General features: G+C 37.3%; 1 protein-coding gene across 2 annotated transcripts in view; it reads right to left on the reverse strand.

Moving 5' to 3' along the window:
- The window catches only part of elfn2b (extracellular leucine rich repeat and fibronectin type III domain containing 2b), an 89,765-nt gene that overhangs the window by 44,922 nt on the left and 22,763 nt on the right, over positions 1-22,080 (reverse strand). For both annotated transcript variants that reach the window (XM_039687013.2, XM_089128593.1), the window contains one exon: positions 13,158-13,350. The gene's annotated coding sequence lies outside the window, so the exon portion shown is untranslated. The remainder of the gene's footprint in view (positions 1-13,157; positions 13,351-22,080) is intronic.

Raw genomic sequence — 22,080 nt, forward strand, 5'->3', positions numbered from 1 at the left:
CTCCGTTTAGGGTAGTTCTGAGATGTTGAGCATCAAAGTTTTTACATCCCAGCCGGCAAAACTGTTATGTAGTATAATCCTCTATTATAGCTTTATCTATTAATCTTTTTTTTTTTTTTTTTTTTACAAAAATAACACCACACAGGCATTAATAAACACCTAATGGATCAGATTATGTCAAAAACTGATATAACCCTATAATTCTAAGCTCACGATATGTCATTTCAAAATTGCCATTGTCTTTGAAATATGGTTAAAAGGGATACTCCACTTTTTTTGGGGAAAATAGGCTCATTTTACCACTCCCCCAGAGTTAAACAGTTGGGTTTTACTGTTTTCGAACGTATTCAGCCGATTTTTGAAGAATATCAGTAACCAGACAGTTTCTGGTCTCATTGACTTCCATAGTATATTTTTTCATACTATTGAAGTCAATGAGACCAGAAACTGTCTGTTTACTGATATTCTTCGAAATATCCGAAAATCGGCTGAATGGATTTGAAAATGGTAAAACTCAACAGTTTAACTCTGGGGGAGTTGAGCCTATTTCCAAAAAATGTGAAGTATGCCTTTAAACTGTACTGTTGAATGTACTGAATTTATGGTAAACTAAAATATACTTTAATGTAATTTCTAATAAAACTTGTATGTCATGCTTTGAAATATACTTGTAAGCGTGTGTAAGTCTTCTTTAGAGCACAACAAAAGTTTATTAAAACATTATTTCAATTTAAACTAAATGTAAGACTTTTAATTTGACCTTTTAAATGTGAACTTACAGTAAACGACTCTCTTAAAGTAAGTGGCCTTTTATTTCATTAATGTTACATTATTTGGAAGGACAGTTTTTCAAAATTTGAAGTATGCAAGAACAGACAGGCTTCTTTTCCACAAGGGCATATTAGTAGATGCTTTTATTTTCCAAAAGCTGCATGCATATAGTTTCATGTTTATGTTAAAATGTGGTTCAATTGACAGCGTAATTGGGTGACATTTAATATTTCTATGGTATTTACAAAGACTGCAAATGGCTTTTGTTAAATGTCTCATCTGGATTAGATGTGTAAATAAATTCGCCTTCAGGTCTTTCTCAGAGAAATGTTTTCTGCATGGTTGCCCCCAAGAAATGTCAAAACTTGAACGCTCAGACAAATGAGATCTGGTGTCTCATTAAACAGAGACAAAGCTATATTATTATTAATAGAAAATGATATCTAGAATATTATTTGTTTAAAGCATGGACCTCACGGATGGCGCTTACAGGAGTACATAATAAAAAAAAAAGAGAGCAAATACTGCTTTAGATGAAAAAACGCTTGGAAAACATCGTAAGAAAAAGTAAAAGAGATGAAGACGGAAAGACTAAAAAAAGTGAGCCAATATCAGCCTTATTTCCATTATTGACATTGCAGAATAGAGAAACTGAGCTATCTCTTCTAGCTACGAAGACAGATCGAGTGAATAGTTGTGGAATGACAGGAATTGAAGGATCTGGTTGGTGTGAGCGAGAGATCTGCAGGGGGTCTCTCGCATGCATCTGACTGCAAGGACATGGCACAGATATGCCAGTGAAAAGACAGATCTGAGAGAGTGGGGGAGTGAGAGATCTCAGAGAGACTGTCAGCTTTACGACTTCTAATGCATTAAGTGGTTCTGAATCTGGAGTGACCATACGCGTCTGGTTTTCAAAGGAGATTTATGAATATCATACATTAGTGGACTATTCACATCAAATCCTATATTTGCTATCAGTCACACAAGACTGGAAATACTAACAGTCTTTATTATGGATGTTTATGGCGTAAGCTGTATGTCGTGTTTGTGATACGCGGAGGAGAGGTTTTTATGTAGTGAACTGTGCGATTATGTAAGCTGACCTATCTTTGCTATAATCAGATCAGAGCGCGTACAAAATAATCCAGAAACAACTGAAAAACAATGCCGAATTCACTCAGCCAAAAACAAAGCAGAAAAATCACCAAACCCTCTCGTGGAAATGTGCTGAAGATGAGAGGGTACTAAAGTTCATGCCTTAGGATGTCTATGTTCATCTGGGATGAATATTTCATGCTTTGTCAAGCTGTTTATGGCTGCTTGTGGCTCACTTTCCTTTCCATCTCTGTCTTTATCTCTCTCTCTCTCTGCGCTCTCGATTCTGAAATCAGCCTTATTCTTCCTTAATGAGGGCATGAGGGACAAATGTAAATAAATATCTTAGCTTTCATTGTATCGCAGTTTACAGAAACATACCAACCACACATATTTAAGCAGTACTACAAAACTGTGAGGTTCTGTGACAAACAAATGACATTTGTTGACTGTATTAAATTGTGCTGCATAAAGCTCTGAAAATGAGCTGACAGCTTAGAGTATTTGCAGATACGCAGGAAAGACAGAGGATGTGGAGGTGTACCATGACCTGAAAAGCTTGTGTGTGTGTGTGTGTGTCTGTGTATGAATCAGAGGATGCTTTTTTTTTCATTTTTGAATGCAGCACATCCTTGATTTTCAAAACTATGCTTATAAATGATTTTTAACAGACTTTTGCATAGAAAAAGGCAAATTATGTTTTCACTCTGCAAGTCAGTGTACATTTAAATTCATGCCGTTGATTTATTATAGTGTTGTAGTCACGGCACAACATTTCTGGAGTTCAATGGGTGCTAAGTGACTTGATCTACTTATTTGTTATAGACCATCTCACAGGATTCAGCTATGCATCCCTTGCCTTGCATTTAACAAAAACGACTGGCATAATGATAATACTATTCACATAATAACATAGTACACATACAGCATCCACAAACCTCCGTAACGTAACTTTCTCTGAATCACAGCGTGAGGTTGTCACAGCAGGCAGGGTTTCGAACTGTATGACTCATGCTGTTTGATGTCATACATCATTGTAAAAGTGAGTGTGAAAAGGGCAGAGGTCAAATTATGACTCTTAGCCACAAATCTTTTTAAGTGATAGTCACTGGTGTACATTATGATCAACGACAGAAACACTTAATCAAAATTTTAATTTTAAAAAATTTCATGAATTAGTGATCGAATGATCCATGAATTAATGGCAATTAATATTTTTAATATCCTAAAATCTTTCTCACTGAAGCCATCAGTCAGCACAGTGATTTGTCGATGACTGTGAGCTACAGGAGGCACAGAAATGCTCTCGTGTGTAGTGCAGCAGTCCTCATGGAAACAACAGCTCAACACAGCCACCAACCTCCTTCAAGCCCCAGATCCTCTCCATTAATAAGCTGAAAAGCTCTCTGCTCCTTCGCTTCATGAAGGGACCTTAAGTCAGAGGGGGCAGACAGAAATCATGACAGAGTTTGGAGCTCTTAATGAAACACCAGAACACACTTCCCAGACCCTGATATTAATTACCACCTCAGCTATGGGAAGACAGTCTGTGTTTCTCTATCTCACAAGTGCTCTCACCTCAATATCAGTCTCAGTGTGCAGCTACAGCACTACTCAGAGTGCTCACTGCAATCTCAGCTCACCTGACTCACTCTGGCTTCGTGATGAGAGATTATATTCTCATCCAGAGACCAGAGTCTGTCAAATTTCACTTTTAAAGTAGTTTCTTTTGACATGTAGGACATGCTGTTGATTATATTGTAATGTATGGTGATAGACACCATATTATTTACAGATCAGGTTGATATTTTGTCCCATTAGGAGCACCGAAATGTCGTGAATGTAAGGATTTATTTATTCAGTAAGGATATATTAAATTGAATTAAAGTGACAGATATTTTTTTGTAATGTAAAAAAGAACTTGGTTTCCACAAAAATATTAAGCAGCACAACTGTTCAAACATAGAAAATAATCAGAAATGTCTCGAGCAGCAAATCATCATATTTGAATGATTTCTGAAGGATCATGTGACACTGAAGACTATACTGATGTTGTATATTCAGCTTTGACATGACAGGTATACATTACATTTTTAAATATATTCAAATAGGAAACGGTTACTTTAAATTGTATTTAAATTCTATTGTCAATCAGCTCTGGTTTAACAGAACAGAACGATGTATTGTGTTGAATGACTCTCAAAGACACATTTTCAATTAATCTTTCTTGTTCATGATTGACAGTTAATTCTTTAATTACACAATGCTTTAGAAACATCATTTAATCTCATTCTGGTGAGTTGCTTTGGTTGAAAGATGCCTGACAATAAAATAAATGAAACAAAATTGCAAGTAGTTTTTGGTCAAATTGCATTTCTGTTTTTACCAGATGTATTTAAAGATTTCTAGAGGAAGGATGGACCAGTTTGAGTCATTCTGTGCTCTCTCTCTTCAAAGACAAAAGACAGAAATAGAGAGTTCTAATGAAAGTATTGATCAGAGGCCCATCTCAAGCCATCGCCATTGAGGTATATGGAGTTTGTTTGGCACATAGTTCCAGCTCTTGGTTTCTCATTTCAGACTGTCTTAATGGCTGCATTCTGTAGTCATGTCGAAAACTGACCCATGATTGTTCTCGGCTGATATCGGTACTCGTTCTATATCTGGCAATTTTCAAGTCTGCTGTCAGTTTATTTCAGGCTAGTTCATCTATTTACAATCTTTCTGTCAATCTATTGTTCATTTCCCTTCCCTCCAGTTAATTAAAAGTACAAATATTATTGGTGAGAAATAAAACAAGGCAAATATTTATAAAAAAAAAAATCAGACAGTTGGGTTAGTTGGGACAGAATTGGAAATTGTGAAATTTAAAATTGTGTATTTAATGTAGATCCAAAGTGATTCACATTTTTGGGACACACTTTAGATTAAGGTCCAATTCTCACTATTAACTAACTATCAACTTTGCCTAAGTTCAGCTTATTAATAGTTAATAAGGCAGTTGTTAAGTTTAGGAATTGGCTAGGATTAAGGGATGTCAAATGGTCATGCAGAATAAGGCATTAATGTGTGCTTTATAAGTACTAATAAACAGACAATATCCTAGTAATATGCATCCTAATAACAAGCAACTTTAATCGTGAGAATTGGACGCTAAACTAAAGTATTCTTTAAACTAGTAGTTTCTACTTTGTGCTTCAGTCTGGCGGTTCACAGTCGAGTCACGCGACCATGGGTTAGACATCTAGCTGTAGGGCCATATGTGAAAATGGACAGGAAATTGGATTTGAAAACATTGGATTTTTGTTTTAATACTGCTCAAATATATTTAGGTTTACGTTGCATAAAACAAAAATGAATTTGGGTCACCAGTCTTTATGTAATAAAGAAGACAGACCAGTTTGCTATCTAGCTTGAGCCAGTTGGATGTGTGAGAATATAGCTTTCTTACACTGTCACAGAATCAGTCACAGTCAGACTGTTGATGTGTGGCCGTCTGTGGCTATTCGACATGTGTGACTGAGCTAGATCATACCCAGAGAATCTTATCCTGGTGGCATAATGGCCAACCGGTCACACAGAAATGAGCTGTGAGTACTGAAAGCAAGACTTGAATCGCTCTGTTAAGTGTCTCCTCAGAGGAGACTTTGAAATGACTGAAATCATTTGGTGAAGTGATAAGGAACTTAAATGCGGTAAAGACCTGCCTGGTACTACTTTAGCCGTGCGTTTCCCTGAAAATAATTACACTTCTTATAACTTTTTTCAACCAATCAAACTCAAGCATTTAAAGGAGAACTCCGGCGCAAAACTAACCTTTGGTCTAATAAAACATCGGTACCTAGTCGACCGTTCTCTGAGATTTGTTTTCATGATGATTAAATGTAAAGAGTTTTATCTCTAAAAACTGTTTAGCGTATAACACTAGTAATGGGGGCATTTACTAAGTAAAAAGAAATCGCTAGTTTATACCACTAACAAGGCTCAAAATAGCCCCACACTAACACAGTAACATAATGAGGCTCCATACATACAAAACGAAGCATTGAGAACCTTGTAAGTGTCCAGATCGTTTAATAAGAAGATACTTTATAAAGACAGTGCACTTCGTGTAGGCAGGAGCCATCTTGGAAAACAGTCACGACAAGTTGAACCATGAACGTCGTGCTGAGTGATCTGAACTGTATGAAGTTCAGCGAACTTCTGAACTGTATGAACGGCGTTCTGGGATCGACTTATCAAGACTATTTTCTAAGATGGCTCCTGTCCAAAGTGCACTGTCTTTTTATTAAACGGTCTGTACTCTTACAAAGTTCTCAATGCTTCGTTTTGCATGTATGGGCCCTCCACACACCAGCTTACTGGTGGAGAGGAGAGAATGATGAAGCCAATCAGTGTTGTTGTACAACTCACTAGCTGTTCATATGACATTAGTGTAATTAAAACTACACATTGTACATTTTGACAATAGTATTTTATAAATGTTAATGAATAAAATATCTTATCACATTTTTTGGTTTGCTTAACCTCTTGCAGCTGTTTAGTCTGACTGGTATAGAAATGTATATGCGCCTGTGTGCCATTCATATTTAATAGTGAGTGAGGGGTGGGTTTAGCTGGTGTTGCTGTTGGGCTGATGACATTAAAGTACATGTTGTTGAACCGTGAGTCTGTGTGGTGTTATTTGCTGTAGTTAAGAGAATTATTCATTGTATTCTGTTGCCTATAACAATACTGTTATATTATATTATATATATTACTGTTATATATTGTTATACTTTTTTTAGATCATCTCATAATTTGGCAAAAAAAAATACATTATTTTTTTTTTAATACATTACAGTTCAGGGTCAGCTTTGTTTTGAAAGAAATTAATACTTTTATTCACCAAGGATATATTCAATTGATGAAAAATAACATTTATAGCATTACAAAAGATTTATATTTCAAATAAATGCCCCTCTTTTGAAATCTGTGTATCAAAGAAATGTATCACAGTTTTAACAAGAATATCAAGCAGCACAGCTGTTTTCAACATTGATTTGAACAATAAATGTTTCTCGAGCATCAAATCTTCATATCAGAATGATTTCTGAAGGATCATGTGACACTGCAGACTGGAGTAATGATGCTGGAAATTCAGCTTTATCAAAAAAAATAGTTACTTTATATAATATTTCACAATATTACTGTTTTTATTGTATTTTATCTTTTGATTAGAGTGTGTGTATTTATTAAAAGTACTTTTGTTAAATTCTGATGTGGTGCCTGTGTGTGTTGCTTTGATGTGTGTTCATCTCCATCTACTGATGTGAAGTGTTGCAGCATGTGACGTCTCTCTGTGTCGAACCTCATAAGATTAATCTGAGGCTTTGGTTTGAGCTACAAAGAACTGTCAGAAGAATAACATTAATTCTTTATCCTTCACATGTGTACCCTTGTTCCATATTGAATCCACAAGCAGATGGCCTTGCATTTAAGACAGATTTTGATGGTGGGGGGAGGACGTTTTTATACACATGGCCCAGTGACGGAAATACTAGTGTAAAAGCTCTCCCGAGATACGCGAATCTGTGTGATAGAAACGATAAACAGCAGTTTCCGCTGTGATTGATGCTGTTGTGAAAGATGTTAGACACACTGGTACACATGTTGTAGATTGTAGGGCCAAAAGCCACTGAACATGTCCTTATAGACACTTATTTTGTCAAATCAACAAGTCCTTAGAGACTGTATGACAAATAAAATGTGCAAACACACACATATCTTTTGAGGCACATCTAAACTGAGCTGTTCACACTCTCAGCTGTTCCTTGTGGTAGGTGACAGTCTGCCAAAGAGGGAGGGTTTTGTAATTGAATCGAAATGACAGATTGCTGGAAAAGAGAAGGTTGAAAGGACCTGAAGGCCTGTGTAAGATTCTGGAGTAAATGATTGTGAGAGAAGTGTTTTGAAAGGATGTGTCAGTGTTTGAGATTGACGGTTGTATTTACTAACAGGTGTCTCTGAAATTGCCCTGCACATATACAATAGCAGACTGGTGCAGATCGAACGCAGTCTGTGATAATGTGTAACCAAAGTCAATCCTCATCTCTCAATAGCCTCCAGTAATGGTTGTAACTATAGTCACTGATAATAATAGTAAACATCAAGACTCTGAATTGCATCTTTAAGTTTTTTTTTTTCTAAGGTTTTTTATCATTTGACCCACTCATGAACAATTTGTGGTCAAAAAACACCAATTTTTCTGCCATGTTGTAAATGGTATATAATGATAGTGTGTGAATGTTTGGAAATTGTTAGATATTCGTTAGACAAAACCTGTAGATATTCATACGGCACACATTTAACTAAATTCACTCTTAAAATGCAATTTTGATTGATCACAAGGTAAGTGACTTCTGTTATAGAATGCGTTTGTCAATTTTTACATCACTCAACTGTGTATGATTATATTTCAAATTGACAACCATATTGTGCTTTTATATGAGAATAGCCTAAAACAGCTACTGCGATTTCTTGTAATGGAGCACATAATGAACAATGTGTATTTTATGCAGCGTTATGAGGAGTTGTCTGCCATAGTTGCTGATCCAGAGCCCACGTTTTAAAAATAGACATGAGTTTACTAAACCCTAGTCTAACGTTCTTCATTAGTGCTGTATAGCTCATTTTACAGCGGCTGATTTACACACACACACACACACACACACACACACACACACACACACACACACACACACACATCAGACTTTACAGAGAACATCCTGTAGAGCAGAAGGATCAAACAAATATTGGAGATGGTCAAAGTGCACCATAATGTTCTGTTCTGCTATAATAGAGCACACCAGATCAGGTCACAGATAGAGACATAACATGATTTAGCAGACACCATTTCACCATACGCAGTGTCACTCATTAATCCCCACTGAGAGACAATATCTTAGATGTTGCTCATATCCACATCTAAATGACTCATCTACACGCATGCATATAGCCTCTTGAATAAATAAAAAGTCATGCTGTCCGAACATCAAAATCGAAGAGAAACACAGAGGGTCAGATTTACTTCATTCAACTTCTGCCTCATTGATTAAGTTGAGTGCAAATAACCTGTTTTTTTCCCCACTTACCAACCATTAACCAGTTTAATAGGTTGTTGCTTGTGCTGAAATAGTGCTGCCCTCTGAGTAATTAAATTAAATAATTATTCTTTTCAACACCACAGGCCTCCTTATCTCTATACAAGTTATTATTATAATGAATTTTATACAACTGTCAGTTCTGATCCAAACAACAGGGGAACTTTTCTGCAGGTTACATCATTATGCAAGTGACTCTTGTCACTTAATGACTGAGTCAGTGAATCATTAAATAAATTCATTCAAAAACACTGATTCGTTCAGAAACAAATCAAGTGATTTAGTCAATCATTGTTCAAACAAATCATTCAAATACACTGATTCATGCAGGAATGAAACACAACTTCCTTTCTGCTTATTTTCTTTGGCAGAGCAAAACAGACAAACTTGTGTTGTCTCCAGCCGACAAAGTTTAAATCCTGTCTGGCTTCCTATAATGTAAGCAGAGAGTAGGTGATCTTTTGTGTCTGTTCAAACGCATTCGATCACATGAGTTTTCGACTACCTCTGGAAGTGGTGGAAAGTGGACAACCTTAAAATGTTTTAGACCCTTTTTACAACCAAAACGCATATATATATATATATATATATATACACACACATTTCAAATAAATGCTGTTCTTCTGAACTTTCTATTCACCAAAGAATCTTGAAAAAAGTGTTATAGTTTTCACAAAAAATTCTTCAATATAGATAATAATAAACACTTCTTGAGCAGAAAATCAGCATATTAGAGTGATTATTTAACACTGAAGGCTGGAGTAATGATGCTGTAATTTCAGTGTTGCTACAGTTATTCTAAATTGCAATATTATTTCACAACTGTTTAACTGTATTTTTGATCAAATGAGGTATTTTTGAGCATAAGAGACTTTAAATGGTATATGAAAATAAAGCTTGCTGTCTGAATTTCCCCTGACGGGAACCTGTCTCCGGCTGTGTTCCAATAGGAAGGGATGGATAGAGGGATGTAATGATAGCTCTTGTCCTTGTGAGAAGAGTCGGGCAGGGCAGGGATGGAAACGGCACACTTAAGCATTGTTGTCAGGCAGTAATAACATAGTTCCTGTGTTAATTGCTGTGGGTGGAGAGGCAGCCATTATGTTCTTCTGAACAGTATAGTCGCTACTCACATAACACACAGAACCACACACACACACACATTCTCACTCACTGTGCGTTTGTATACCTTCCCTAAAGGTCCTGGCTTAATGTGCTCTACATGACCGACCTTTACTGTCAACAGAGTGCCACAGCAGTCATTACAGAATAGCCATTTCACACATACATACACACACACATTCACCTCTCAAGTGCCATGCAAGGAGAGACACCTCACGCAATATGAGTTTTCCCCCTGCAGTGATCCAGCCTGAGGGAAGATCAGCAGATGAGCCCTCACAGCCCCTTAAAAAACATGGAAGGTCACATGTTTCTCTAAACACACACCATCTACACACTAACTACACAACCTCACTCTCTATCTGTCTCTCTTTCAGTGATCGCCTTGTGCTCTCTGTAGGGATGCACTGAGATGAAAATGCTGGGCCCAAATTCAGGATGCACTTGGCAGAAAACCAAAACTAAATAGTAAGTAAATCAATGAATTATCCAAACTTATTTAATAGTAAACATTCAAATAACTCAAACTGAATTAAACAAACATTTAAAGTGCACATAAGGCAACATTTCTTCTGGTGTTCAGCCATGTTTGTCTGTAGTAAAGAGGAGATGAGAAGATCGTTTGACATGTGCTTGATCGCTTGAACTGTCAATGCATAAACTTGTGGACGGCCCTGTATGAGGACTAACTTGCAAAAGCGTATACTAAATGAAGCAAGGGTGTAGAGTTACAATCAATTATTGACTACAGGGGGACTTTAAAAGTAATAAAGCTTTTTTGTGATTATTTGATGGCAGGTGCACAACAAATGTTTAGTGAAATTTAGTTGCACATCAACAGAAAACAGCACAGAATAAAAGAAGTTACATTTAAGAAACCTTATCATTACCTAGTAAAATCGATATATTAATATTGTCAATCCAGAGATAGTGTCCACACAGCTGAAATGTTGTAGCTTATCCACACTGTGTGCACAAAATAGACACAGAACACAGTCAAAACATGCCATCGACGATGAAGCGCTAATTAAACGTGTTTCGGTCACTGATTTTGGCCCTCCAAAACCATTTCGGTGTTTTCGATAGCCAAAATGTTGGTGCACTATATATAGCTTTCGGAAAACTTTTCATCAATTTATTATGAAATAAAACCTAAATGAGGAAAAAAGTTAAAGATATACATTATATTTATACAAGTATTGGTTAAGAAAGACATGAGAAAGCAAAGTGCGTGATTTGGGGACTTGAGCATGATGGTCTTCATTAGGACTGAGGGGGTAAAGAGGGTCAAAGGTGAGCTCCAGTGGTCCAGACTCATTAAGGCCTCACAATGCTATTGAGCTGACTGCCGTAAGCATTAGTGAGCAGGACCATTCGAGGGAGCAAGCAAGGTCATTTCATTTCATTTTACCGTTAAATGGGTCATGAACTTCATCTTTCTTTTCTTTTACAATGTTCTCTGAGGTCCACTTATAATGTTACGATTTTTACATCAACAAAATATCATAATTTAGTTGCAATAGGCTATTTACAGTCCTATCATTTGCCAACAATATAAAACATGTATGAGTATTACATATGCTTTATTAGTCTTGGTTTTGGTTTATCATCCTTTTCGATAAAGTTTCGATAAAGAAAAACATAGGCCTACATTGTCATTTGGAGTGCTGTGTTTTAAAATAAAATGAAACATGTTGTCTTACTGATGACAAAACAGAAGATGACGCTGAAGCTTTTATTCAGGATTAGAGTGAATGGCTTAGATTAAAACAACAACAAAAAAGTGGCGTTCTCTACATGCTTTCTTCCGATAAGCCAATGCATTAACCCCATACATACCAAATTTTGTGTGGTTTTGTGTTGCCACATTACCGTCAGATCCAATATAGTCTGCAATGCATTATCTTTTATATTAAGTCTCTCTGAAAAGCCTGTCGAACAGTGTCAAACTAGTTTAAAAAAGAATCCACCGAAGACGTCAAATCTGACTGGAACGTCGTTAAAAATAAAGTTCATCCATGCTTTTCTGTTCATTAGGATGGCAATTTAAAGACTCAACTTGGCACTTCAAAACGTATTGTAATCCTCAGAGGCATCTCTATCGCTTTGGTGCTGGAGAAATCCTGTGTTTGCGTCTCTCTCGTATTTACCACTAGATGACATGAATGAATCAGTGGGTGGGAGCTTAAGAGGTAATGAATTAGAAGTCGGCGTCTTCTTCTGCAGAGGTGATCTTTCAGCACACTATAATGTTTAGGCTACAAAACTGAATTCGTCATAAGGTCACATGAGGTCCATTGAGCCGGGCTAGGCGGGGCTGGGGTAGCAGGGGCCGGGGTAGAGCATGTTCGGTACGCAATGAGAGTATCGCGATTTGAATCGTGTGTTCTGTATCGCGGTTTTTCGGTTCGGTTCAAATATCGTTACACCCCTAATGATGTAATAATGCAACAAAATTCAAAATGAGTCGTTTTCTGAGCTTGGTTTCAATTAAAGCTGTTTTTGGACTACCAAGGAAGTTTTAAGTTCTGAAACTTACAGAATATTTATATATAGCTTCTTACATGTCAAATAATTCATGAAAATATTATATTGAAAATTCATGACCCCTTGAAAGAGAGCAGAAATCAAATGTGGGACTCTTAAAGCCACTGTATACTGATGACCAAGTCAAATGAAAATACTTTTCTTTCTTGTGTGCCTGTATTTTAAAACAGAAGAGAGTAGATATCTCTCTAAATACTGAGTGTGTATGGAGTGTATGTGTGTAAGAGAGTGGGAATGACATGACAGGTCCATCGTTATTTAGAAAAACACAAACCACAGTGCCAGTCAGCCTGAGCAGGTCTGACGCTTGTTGAAACAAGGGCAAAAGGATGGAACAAATACTTTTGCAGATAATTTGTACATAGTTTTTCATATGCACCATTTCACAAGGTTATCTGGAGCCTGTTAAACAATCTATACACAAAAAAGAGCCTAAAACAGTACCATTATAGTGTGACTATGCCAGTTAACACTCACCTGCTTTCTCTGCTACTTCTGTTAAACAAGACTGTGGCAGTGTCTTCCTCTTGTGCAGCAGATCAGGTGTGATCACCTTGCCAGGTCTGGCTGCAGACGTCAAGTATAAGCGGTCCTGATGCTGCAGTATTTAAAACTTGGTTGAAATCCACTTGTCTCGGGGAACAGGGGCTGGGAAACGATGAGCTCTGAGCTATAAAAGATGATGGGAGAAAGAGAGACAGTTAAAGAGCTTGCGCAACTTCTGAAAAATGTTGTTTGCAGTGCTGCAAAACCCACTTGGTTTTCTTAATTAGCCTGAATCTAAATAAGGTGACAGACTTGACATTAAGGAGCTGTTGACAGCCAAAGCCATAAGAATGAAAGAGTATGGGGAGTATGAAGTTAAATGGAGAAATTGAACATAGACTTTATCACTCTTTTATTTTGTACTTTGAACTAGACTAAGGGTCTTCAACAGGGGTCCAACAATTGTTTGATCACTAACAAATTTCTGTTAAAAATAATAAATTAATATGTATTAACTATTAATACTATTAACTATAACTTGTATTAACTCGTTATTTCATCTGACTCCATAAATGAAAAGGTTTTTCAATGATATCTGTGCATCATTACGTCTACGTGAATGTTTGACTATTCCTTATTATTCTAATGAAAATAAAATCAAAGTCTGTTAGAATAATAAAATATAACAATTTATTATGTCAAGTAAATGTATTATTACACTTTTGTAGTCATTTGAAAGATAATCAATGCAAACCATCAAATGTTCTAGAACAAAGAGGAAAATCCTTTACCCGACATTATGAAATACATGTCAGAAATAAAATTAATAATTTAACCGTAACCACTTTAAACATGTATTTCAAAGACAACAATTATGAAATCACATACAAAACACACGCTAAAATTCATCAAATTGCCTTTAATATTTGTGTAAATGAATGTATTTTCATGTATTTGCAATTAACATGCATTTAAGTGTCATTACATTCAGTCCACACTTCACATATTCTTTTCAAGTATATCATTCCTTTAATAAATTCTCAAAAGTTTGCTAAAGTGTACATCTTTTTCACAAGGTCTCCTAGTTTTGTTTGAACAGCTCTAAAATACACAACAATGCCAAGAATCGAAGAATAAACTTATTTTATAATACTTTACAGTGCTTTTATTTTATTTTTATTTTTTTTTATAAAACTTGACTGTCACTAGTCACCAGTACTTTTAATTGAATGGAAATAGAGAAGCACATTCATCCTGCCAAACATGTTCTGTTGGTAACAAAAGAGAGAACATCATGTCTACAACAAGATGAGTTATATTTTGGGTGAGCTGTCCCTTTAACAATGACGCCAATAAAGCATTGTTGACTCTGACAAGGTCCACGGCAGACATGACTTGAGGCAGGTAAACGGAAGGAGAGAGAATCAATCCACAGTGGAGGAGGAGTAAAATAAGGCAGAGGTTGTGTAGGAGGATCGCTCTCTATTATGCTGTTGTCCCTGGCAACAGCTTTTTTCTCTGTCTCTTTCGCTCCTTTCTTCATCCTTCTCTTCCACACCTCCTCTTCCTCCAGCTTCTGCTGTTCACCGTTTGCCTTTTCAGTTTTTGGCCTCAACCTCCCTCATACTTTCTGCCTCCATCGCTCACGGCCTTGCTGCTAATACGCCATATTTGCCTTTTCTATTTCTACGCCATCATGTTAATTTTTTGTCTCAATTCTCTCTCTCACTCTCGGTCCGAGAGTGCAGTGAGTTAATGAGTTCTCAGTTGTCTCACACTGGTACTGAAGGGAGGAGAGATTGTCAGTCAGTCTGTGCATCTCTAACACACTAATCCCTGAATTTATCTGCGCAGACATGTGTACTGACACACCATACCATGCTCTCTCTCTCACACACACACTCATACACACGCATATTCGACCTGCACACCCACTATACTGCCGCTGACACTGTAGATTCAGTGGGAAACATAATATATTTGGCAAAATGTTGACAATAACAGCCTGGCAAGAGCTCTAGGAATCCGTCACAGTGCTAAAGGTGTCTGTTATTACAGGGATTTTGACTTCTTGTCTGAGTCCTGATCTGTATTTTGGCCCTCTAGCCACAAGCAAAATAACTTCAGTCGCACTGTGCTTTCCAGAAATCAAATCTCGGACCGCTGCACAGGTATGTTTATTTTCAACGTTGTGAAATTTGTTTTGGCTCTGGTACCCTGCGGCCCCCTTCAGTCTCTGTTGCGTTCTTTATTTTGTTCTCTCTGTCCTCTTTGAGAGCGAAGTGTTGAATTTACAGCAACAGGGCATATACGTATTTCAACCACAGCTCACTGTGCTTTAAAGGATCTTGGTGTTAAAATGACCACACAGAGTTTATATGCGGACGGTGCTGTGTTAGGTACTGCTGTTGGCCTGGACGATGAACCGATCAAAGAGCTCTTTATACAAATGGTCAGGTTGAGAATGTACATTGAGCTCTTTGTGAGCCTGAAGTTGTGATTTTACACATGGTCCAGATGAGAGATATATAGACCTAAGTGTGTTTGGACCCTTTGTCAGGGTCTCAGAAGAAACATGACCTGCATGCTGAAAGACTCAGATGGTCCAAATTCCCTTGAAAGGAACTCATTATTCATATTAATTATGTCATTAATCTAATCAGCCTCATCGCAGATCAATGACTATCGATAAGGTCTCAGTCTGCCCAAGGCATCAGTATCATTACACCACCTTCTGCTGTCTCAAACAAGACTGTTAAGCTGTTCTTAATGTTACTCATGTGACTTCGACTCAATTTTAAATTAACCTCCTGTTGATGTTTCTGCTATTCAACCAAAATTAGTAAAAAATTTAGTTCCTATATGTTACAGTAATAAATGGGATAACTTTCCTTTATTTTTTAGGTTAAATTATAAAGTGATGACCGGGGGTGGGCGAATGAGATTACATTAATTTTTACAAAATTGATTATTAATTAATAAATTATTATTTTTTTTTAAATGAGGAGGATCACACTTACATCCCAAAAGTAATTAATTTACACAGAACAGACCAAGGGATGCCCCCATGAGCTGATGATTATTGTCATGTTATGCCCAACTACACCAATATTACATTGTATTCTATGTTGACTAAATAAATTAAAAACAAAATGAATCGTATTTGTGTAAAATGAGTCATACAGGTTTGGAACATTTTTGGATGTACTATCTCTTTCAATATCCAATAGGGTACTTATTAATTACGATACTTTTTAATTTTAGTGCAAAAAATATAATACTCACCACTTATGTATGGTGAAACAAGCCTAATGGTGGTTGATCTCACAGAATAGCTTCTCTGTGGTTTCCAGACAATTTCTCTTTCTTGGTAAAATGAGGAACGGAGTTTCTGACTCAGAAGACCCAACGTTAATTGGCTATTATTGTCCTAATTCTCAGCAGAACAAAACGAAATTGCAATAAGTCACTATGTTCATACTTCAGCTAATGACTACTGCCTCCTGTTAGCATCGCTCGCAGCTGCAGTTAAAGTGATTGATGTGCCCTCTGTATATTTAGACGAGTAACAACACAGCTGTTATTATAACTTGTTCACCCTGCTCACAAACACAAAAACCAGCAGGCTGCGGCAAACGATTCAGCAACCAGACACAATATTGAAGTAAGCAGCAATTGTAAAATACTATGAGCTATAAATGACAAATGTCCTTCTTTTTTGCCCATGAATGGACTGGGACTAAAAAAACGGCCCTGACTAGGCCCGGCCCAAAGCAATCGGCGTGCAGAAACTTGAACAATTCACCTTTGGCTAAGCCACGCCCTAGAATGTAGATTGACCAATCACAGCGCAGCCAAAGAACGAGCTCCCACACAGACTCAGACACTTTTTTACATCGCTCCATTGACTTTCAACACAGGCGTCTCATATTTTTGGTCTCGGCGGGCTATTACCGTCGTAGTTTTATCCAAAATACGGTTAAACGTTGTGCCTCGTACATTTGTAACACAGATACACGTTTCCCAGAGAGGTTGGAGGGGGGTGTCCATTTTTTTCGACCCGCCAGCCGTTCTGGAGTAAGTTCTGTGATTCTCCAGATAAACACAGATGGCCAGTCCATCCCTGATTTTGCCCAAAACAAGCATCAAAAACTATGGAGCCCCTAAAGGGACGTGGTGGTGGAAACATTTTTTCCCTCACAAAACTTTTGAGTTCCCAGAGAAACTAAGTTAGTTAATTACATTACAACACATGAAAATTTACCTTTTGTTTAAAAAACTGTGAGTCTGCACATGCGCATAACCAGTAAGTAGCAAATCTCGATGGGTAGCATCAATCGTCAGAACACCTGATCAATATTCTTGAGCTAAAAGTTAGTAAAAACAACACCTATTTACAATCACCTCCTAGACAATCTGCTACAACCCAATTCTCCCCAAAACGACCTCAAGGATTGTGACAGATACAAGATACTTGGAATTTGCACATAAATGTGCATCAGTTATTTAGTTTAGTATCATTGTATTTGACTGCTCAGTGCTGACCAATGTGAATCAACTGTAATAAAACAACATTTTAATTAGAAACTAAAACACTTTTTATGTCTGTTTGATTATTATAGACATTATGCTATGGGCTTGTATGGCTGTTTCGCAGTAGGTGAGGACAGACTGCAGTTAAAAGAAAGAGAGAAAGAAAGTGAAAGTGTTGAAATGCTTAGGGAAAGCAGCAGGGTGGGTTTTAGCAGCAGTCAAACTGAGGCCTGCAGAGAAAAGCAGTATTTTCCCAACGGAGCACCCGAGTCATCAGGTGTCTTAAAATCACACACATAGGCTAGGCACACATGACTTCACAAACTACACTTATCACATTTGAAACTGTTCCAATACACAGGCCGATGTGCCAAATGTTTTTAGTCATTGTTTATTCATCCAGTTTTGCACCCCGGACTCAAGCCTTCTGCTTTGAGGGTGACTCATCATTAACTACCTGCAGAATTAACCCTGCATTTGACATGCACATTACAAGGGGGAGACGTAGGCTATGGAAAAACAGAGTAAGTGAGAGAAAAAGTGAAAGACAACATGACTCCAAAGGAATGTACTCCCTTTTTGACCACAAGGATGTGTATCACACTGGACAATCTAAACCACAAAGAAGGTGTGTACATCCCACACGCATGGGTAACGTTCGTTCACCAGGCTCAACCGGGTGCCTGATGAAGACTTGATGGTCAACACATTGTGCTTTCAATAACAAGTTGTTTCGAGTTGTTATTTTCATTGTGATGTTCTCTAAAATCTTTCAGTTGTATTGGCAATTTAACATTTAAGATGACTTTGGGGAAATCAGTAGTTGCAAACATTGAAAAATAACTGCAGAAGTGGAGGAAAAGAGAGTAAAGTCTATTAAAAATTGCCCCGCTTCAAATGTTTATTTATTTTTTATTTTCATTGACTGGTACTCAAAATAGTATTCAAACCAATCGATTAATCTAAAAACAGCATAGTATGTGAACACTCATTTAATTAGCCATGAGAAATAGATCTCAATCCCTCATATGACGAATTTACATTACATGGCCACAACATACGGATGTACTATAAGGAATAGTGTAAGGAAAATACTGTGCAATTAAAGTGATTTACAGTGTAACTTTCGGTATTTTCGATATTTTTGATGAAATCCAAGAGGGTTCTGACCCAACCTTGTCAGTCTTGTCTTGGTGAGTTCTTGTATGTCTTACAGTTTGCTGTAGCACGTTAACGTTGATGTTGGTTGTTCCAGTTCTTCTATCCTGGCCCTGAGTACCTAGTATCCAGTCTAATTTGTATAGTTTGTTGTCTGTTAAATAAAGCGTGTGCTGCCTGCATTTGGATCCTGCCTCATCTCTGCTTTAGCCACACCTCGTTACAGAATTAGTGTTGAATCATTATAAATGAAAACATTTATTATTAAAAAGTAATAAGCATCTCTATATTGGAAGGACACATTAACATTTACCTTGAATTAACATAGGCCACTAAATTCAAATAAATGCAGAAAATGGTGCAACGGCATGTATGAATTCGAGTATCCTGCGTGTGTGCAAATCATTGCACTGATTACACTGGGAAGATGACTCAACATCCTGGCCAGTGAATAAATAGAAGCACATGGCACACAAGTGAAGCAAGGAAAATTGGCACTCAGATATTCTCAATACTTAGACAGAGACTCATGATCCCATACATCTTCTTTTGCATTAAAAAATTGGCCAGGAATCCATCAGTTTGACCCTATTCAAATTACTCTATGGGCACAGGCAGCTTTCAGGATTCCCTGCCAAGGACGTTTGGGAACAATAATCATCTCCCCGCCACTCCATCATGTAAACCACGAGGAAACAGATTAGTTCGATCATCCACCATATGCTGAAAGTCCACCATGTGAGTTTCACCCTGACTGCAAAGTATTTATAATGCATTTTTTTTTACAGTATTTGTTTCAAAGTCTACATTTCTAGCTTTCTTCAATGTCTTTGGCCTGTGCATTGAGGGGCTCAGGACATAAAGCTTGGAGATGGGTCCACCATCCCCATCGGCCGGAGAAATGTGTAGCAGCAATTCCAACTTGTTTTTTTAAAGTGGATTCCTCGATTCCCAACTCTGCTGAGATTCCCAACTCTTACTCTGGACTCATGACACTATGTGTCAAGACTCTTCAACACTTCAAGACAGACCATAATACGAATGTACATAACTGTTTATAAGTAATTGTCATACAAAGTTCAGACAGAGCATCAAATGGCTGAACACACTGGATCTCACACTAAATGATCTTGTGTATCAGTGGTTTTAATCAACCAAGAACTCTTGGTTTCACTTTATTTTAATGGTCACATAGCGTCTTAATAGAGTATTAGTAGACTGGTAGGGTTAGAATAAGTTGACATGTACTTGCAAAGTTACTTATAGTCAGTAGAATGTTTGTTGGAGGAGCATCACAATAAAGTGTTAGCAGATATACAGTAAGCAGAGAATCTATGACTCTAATGAGAGTTAGTTGTCATGTTTGCTCAGTTAAGAGCCCATCAAAATGAAGTGTTACCAAACTCTCATCATTTAAACTCTAAAAAGTGTCACTGCATAGACCAATTATGCAAAGTTTTACGAGGAAAGTCACCTGAAGTTTTATTGCTTGGGTCTTTCCTGCAATTCAGTGCCTTTGGGGCTATGAAACTTAATACTCTATCATCAAGGGACATTTTAAAGTTTTCAGAAGTCTTAAAACTTGATGACAAATTGTTCCATTTACATACATATTTTATATCACAGACATAAAATGTACACCCTAAACAGCAAAGTAGCCTAGACGATATCTGATATAAAGTTTAGGGTTAGTAAGATGTTTTTGGAACAAGATTTTCATCAAAAATACAGGGAAAAGGTAATTATTGTGTAAAAATTATTCTGTGAAGTCGAACCTTAATTTTTTAGCCTCATTACAGTCTTCACTTCAACAGACAGACAGACAGACAGACAGACAGACAGACAGACAGACAGACAGACAGACAGACAGACAGACAGACAGACAGACAGATAGACAGATAGATAGATAGATAGATAGATAGATAGATAGATAGATAGATAGATAGATAGATAGATAGATAGATAGATAGATAGATAGATAGATAGATAGATTGATTTTCAAACTCACGTCAAGTGACCGTTCAAGTTCAACAGTGACCGTTCAAGTTTTAGTGGGTTAAAATCAATGGGTCAAGGTGACAGTCGCTTTAGAAATGAATGGTAATGCTAATGGAGATTTCTCTCCATTAGTGGAAAAATAGAGAAACACATACCTTAGTTATTTTTTTTAAGTGACTGACTGGTTAGGTTCCCTGTTGGTTTTCATAATGATTTGTTAATTTTAATTATTCAAAGGAAACTCGACTTCATTGTTTTCTTATCCTATCTCTACTCTGTGTGTTTCCCTCACTTTCATTGTCGCCAGGCGCTCTGACGCCTCCATGCATGTGGTCATGTGGCACTCTGGGGTGTTAGTGAGTCAGTAGGGCGTGAACTGCTTTGAACAGGCTGCCTCTCTCTCTCCCGCCCTCCATCCCTCTTTCCTGATGATTTCACTCAACTCTGAAACTGTGCGCATCTCCCTCCATCTCAGTTAATCTCTTTCTCTCCCTTTCTTGTCCATTTCTGCCATCTGTTTTTAAAGCCTCACGCTAACCATCCATTAGGAATTAATGAGCTTTACATAACCAGGCCATAGTCTTGCTAATTAGACTACTGTACACCAGTTGTAACATTTACAAACCATCATTTCAATTGAAAGCTTCTTGACTTAACAGCTTTGTATGCTAGCCTTTGAGAAAATACTATCAATCTAGAAACATTACTAAAACAAATGCTGTATTTCCTCATCCTTCATAAACCTCAAAAAAGGTAAGCCAGATCAATGCATCACACTGAACAGGAGCGCCGAGCATATCAATCCGTGCACTGCCTCCCCTTACTCCCTCCTTCTGAATTTGTATTGTTTAGGACCACAGTGTGTTACAATCTCAACACTGCAATAATTTCATTTTGCACAGTCATCACAACTGTTGCTACTCTAACCCCCGTGAGCAGCAGAGCATGACAGCATGCGCTTATAAACACCGTTCAACACTCAATCTCCCTCTACCAGCCCGAATACGGCTGCGGGCAGGGAGGTCATGTGGGAATGTGGAAGGATGACCAGACTGTGAACGGGGTGAGAAGAGAGTGAGGAGTGTGGCTCTATAGCTATTAAAATCAGTCTTTCCCTTGAAATTTTAATTTACAGCTTGGCGATAGCCCACAATTGTTTGGTGTTTTGGCGAAGGTTTTTGGTAGTGAAAAAATATATAGAAACAAACTGGCCAAATTTAGTTTG

The sequence above is a fragment of the Pimephales promelas genome, chromosome 3, assembly GCF_988280905.1.
Source record: "Pimephales promelas chromosome 3, fPimPro1.hap1.1, whole genome shotgun sequence".
Taxonomy (NCBI): domain Eukaryota; kingdom Metazoa; phylum Chordata; class Actinopteri; order Cypriniformes; family Leuciscidae; genus Pimephales; species Pimephales promelas.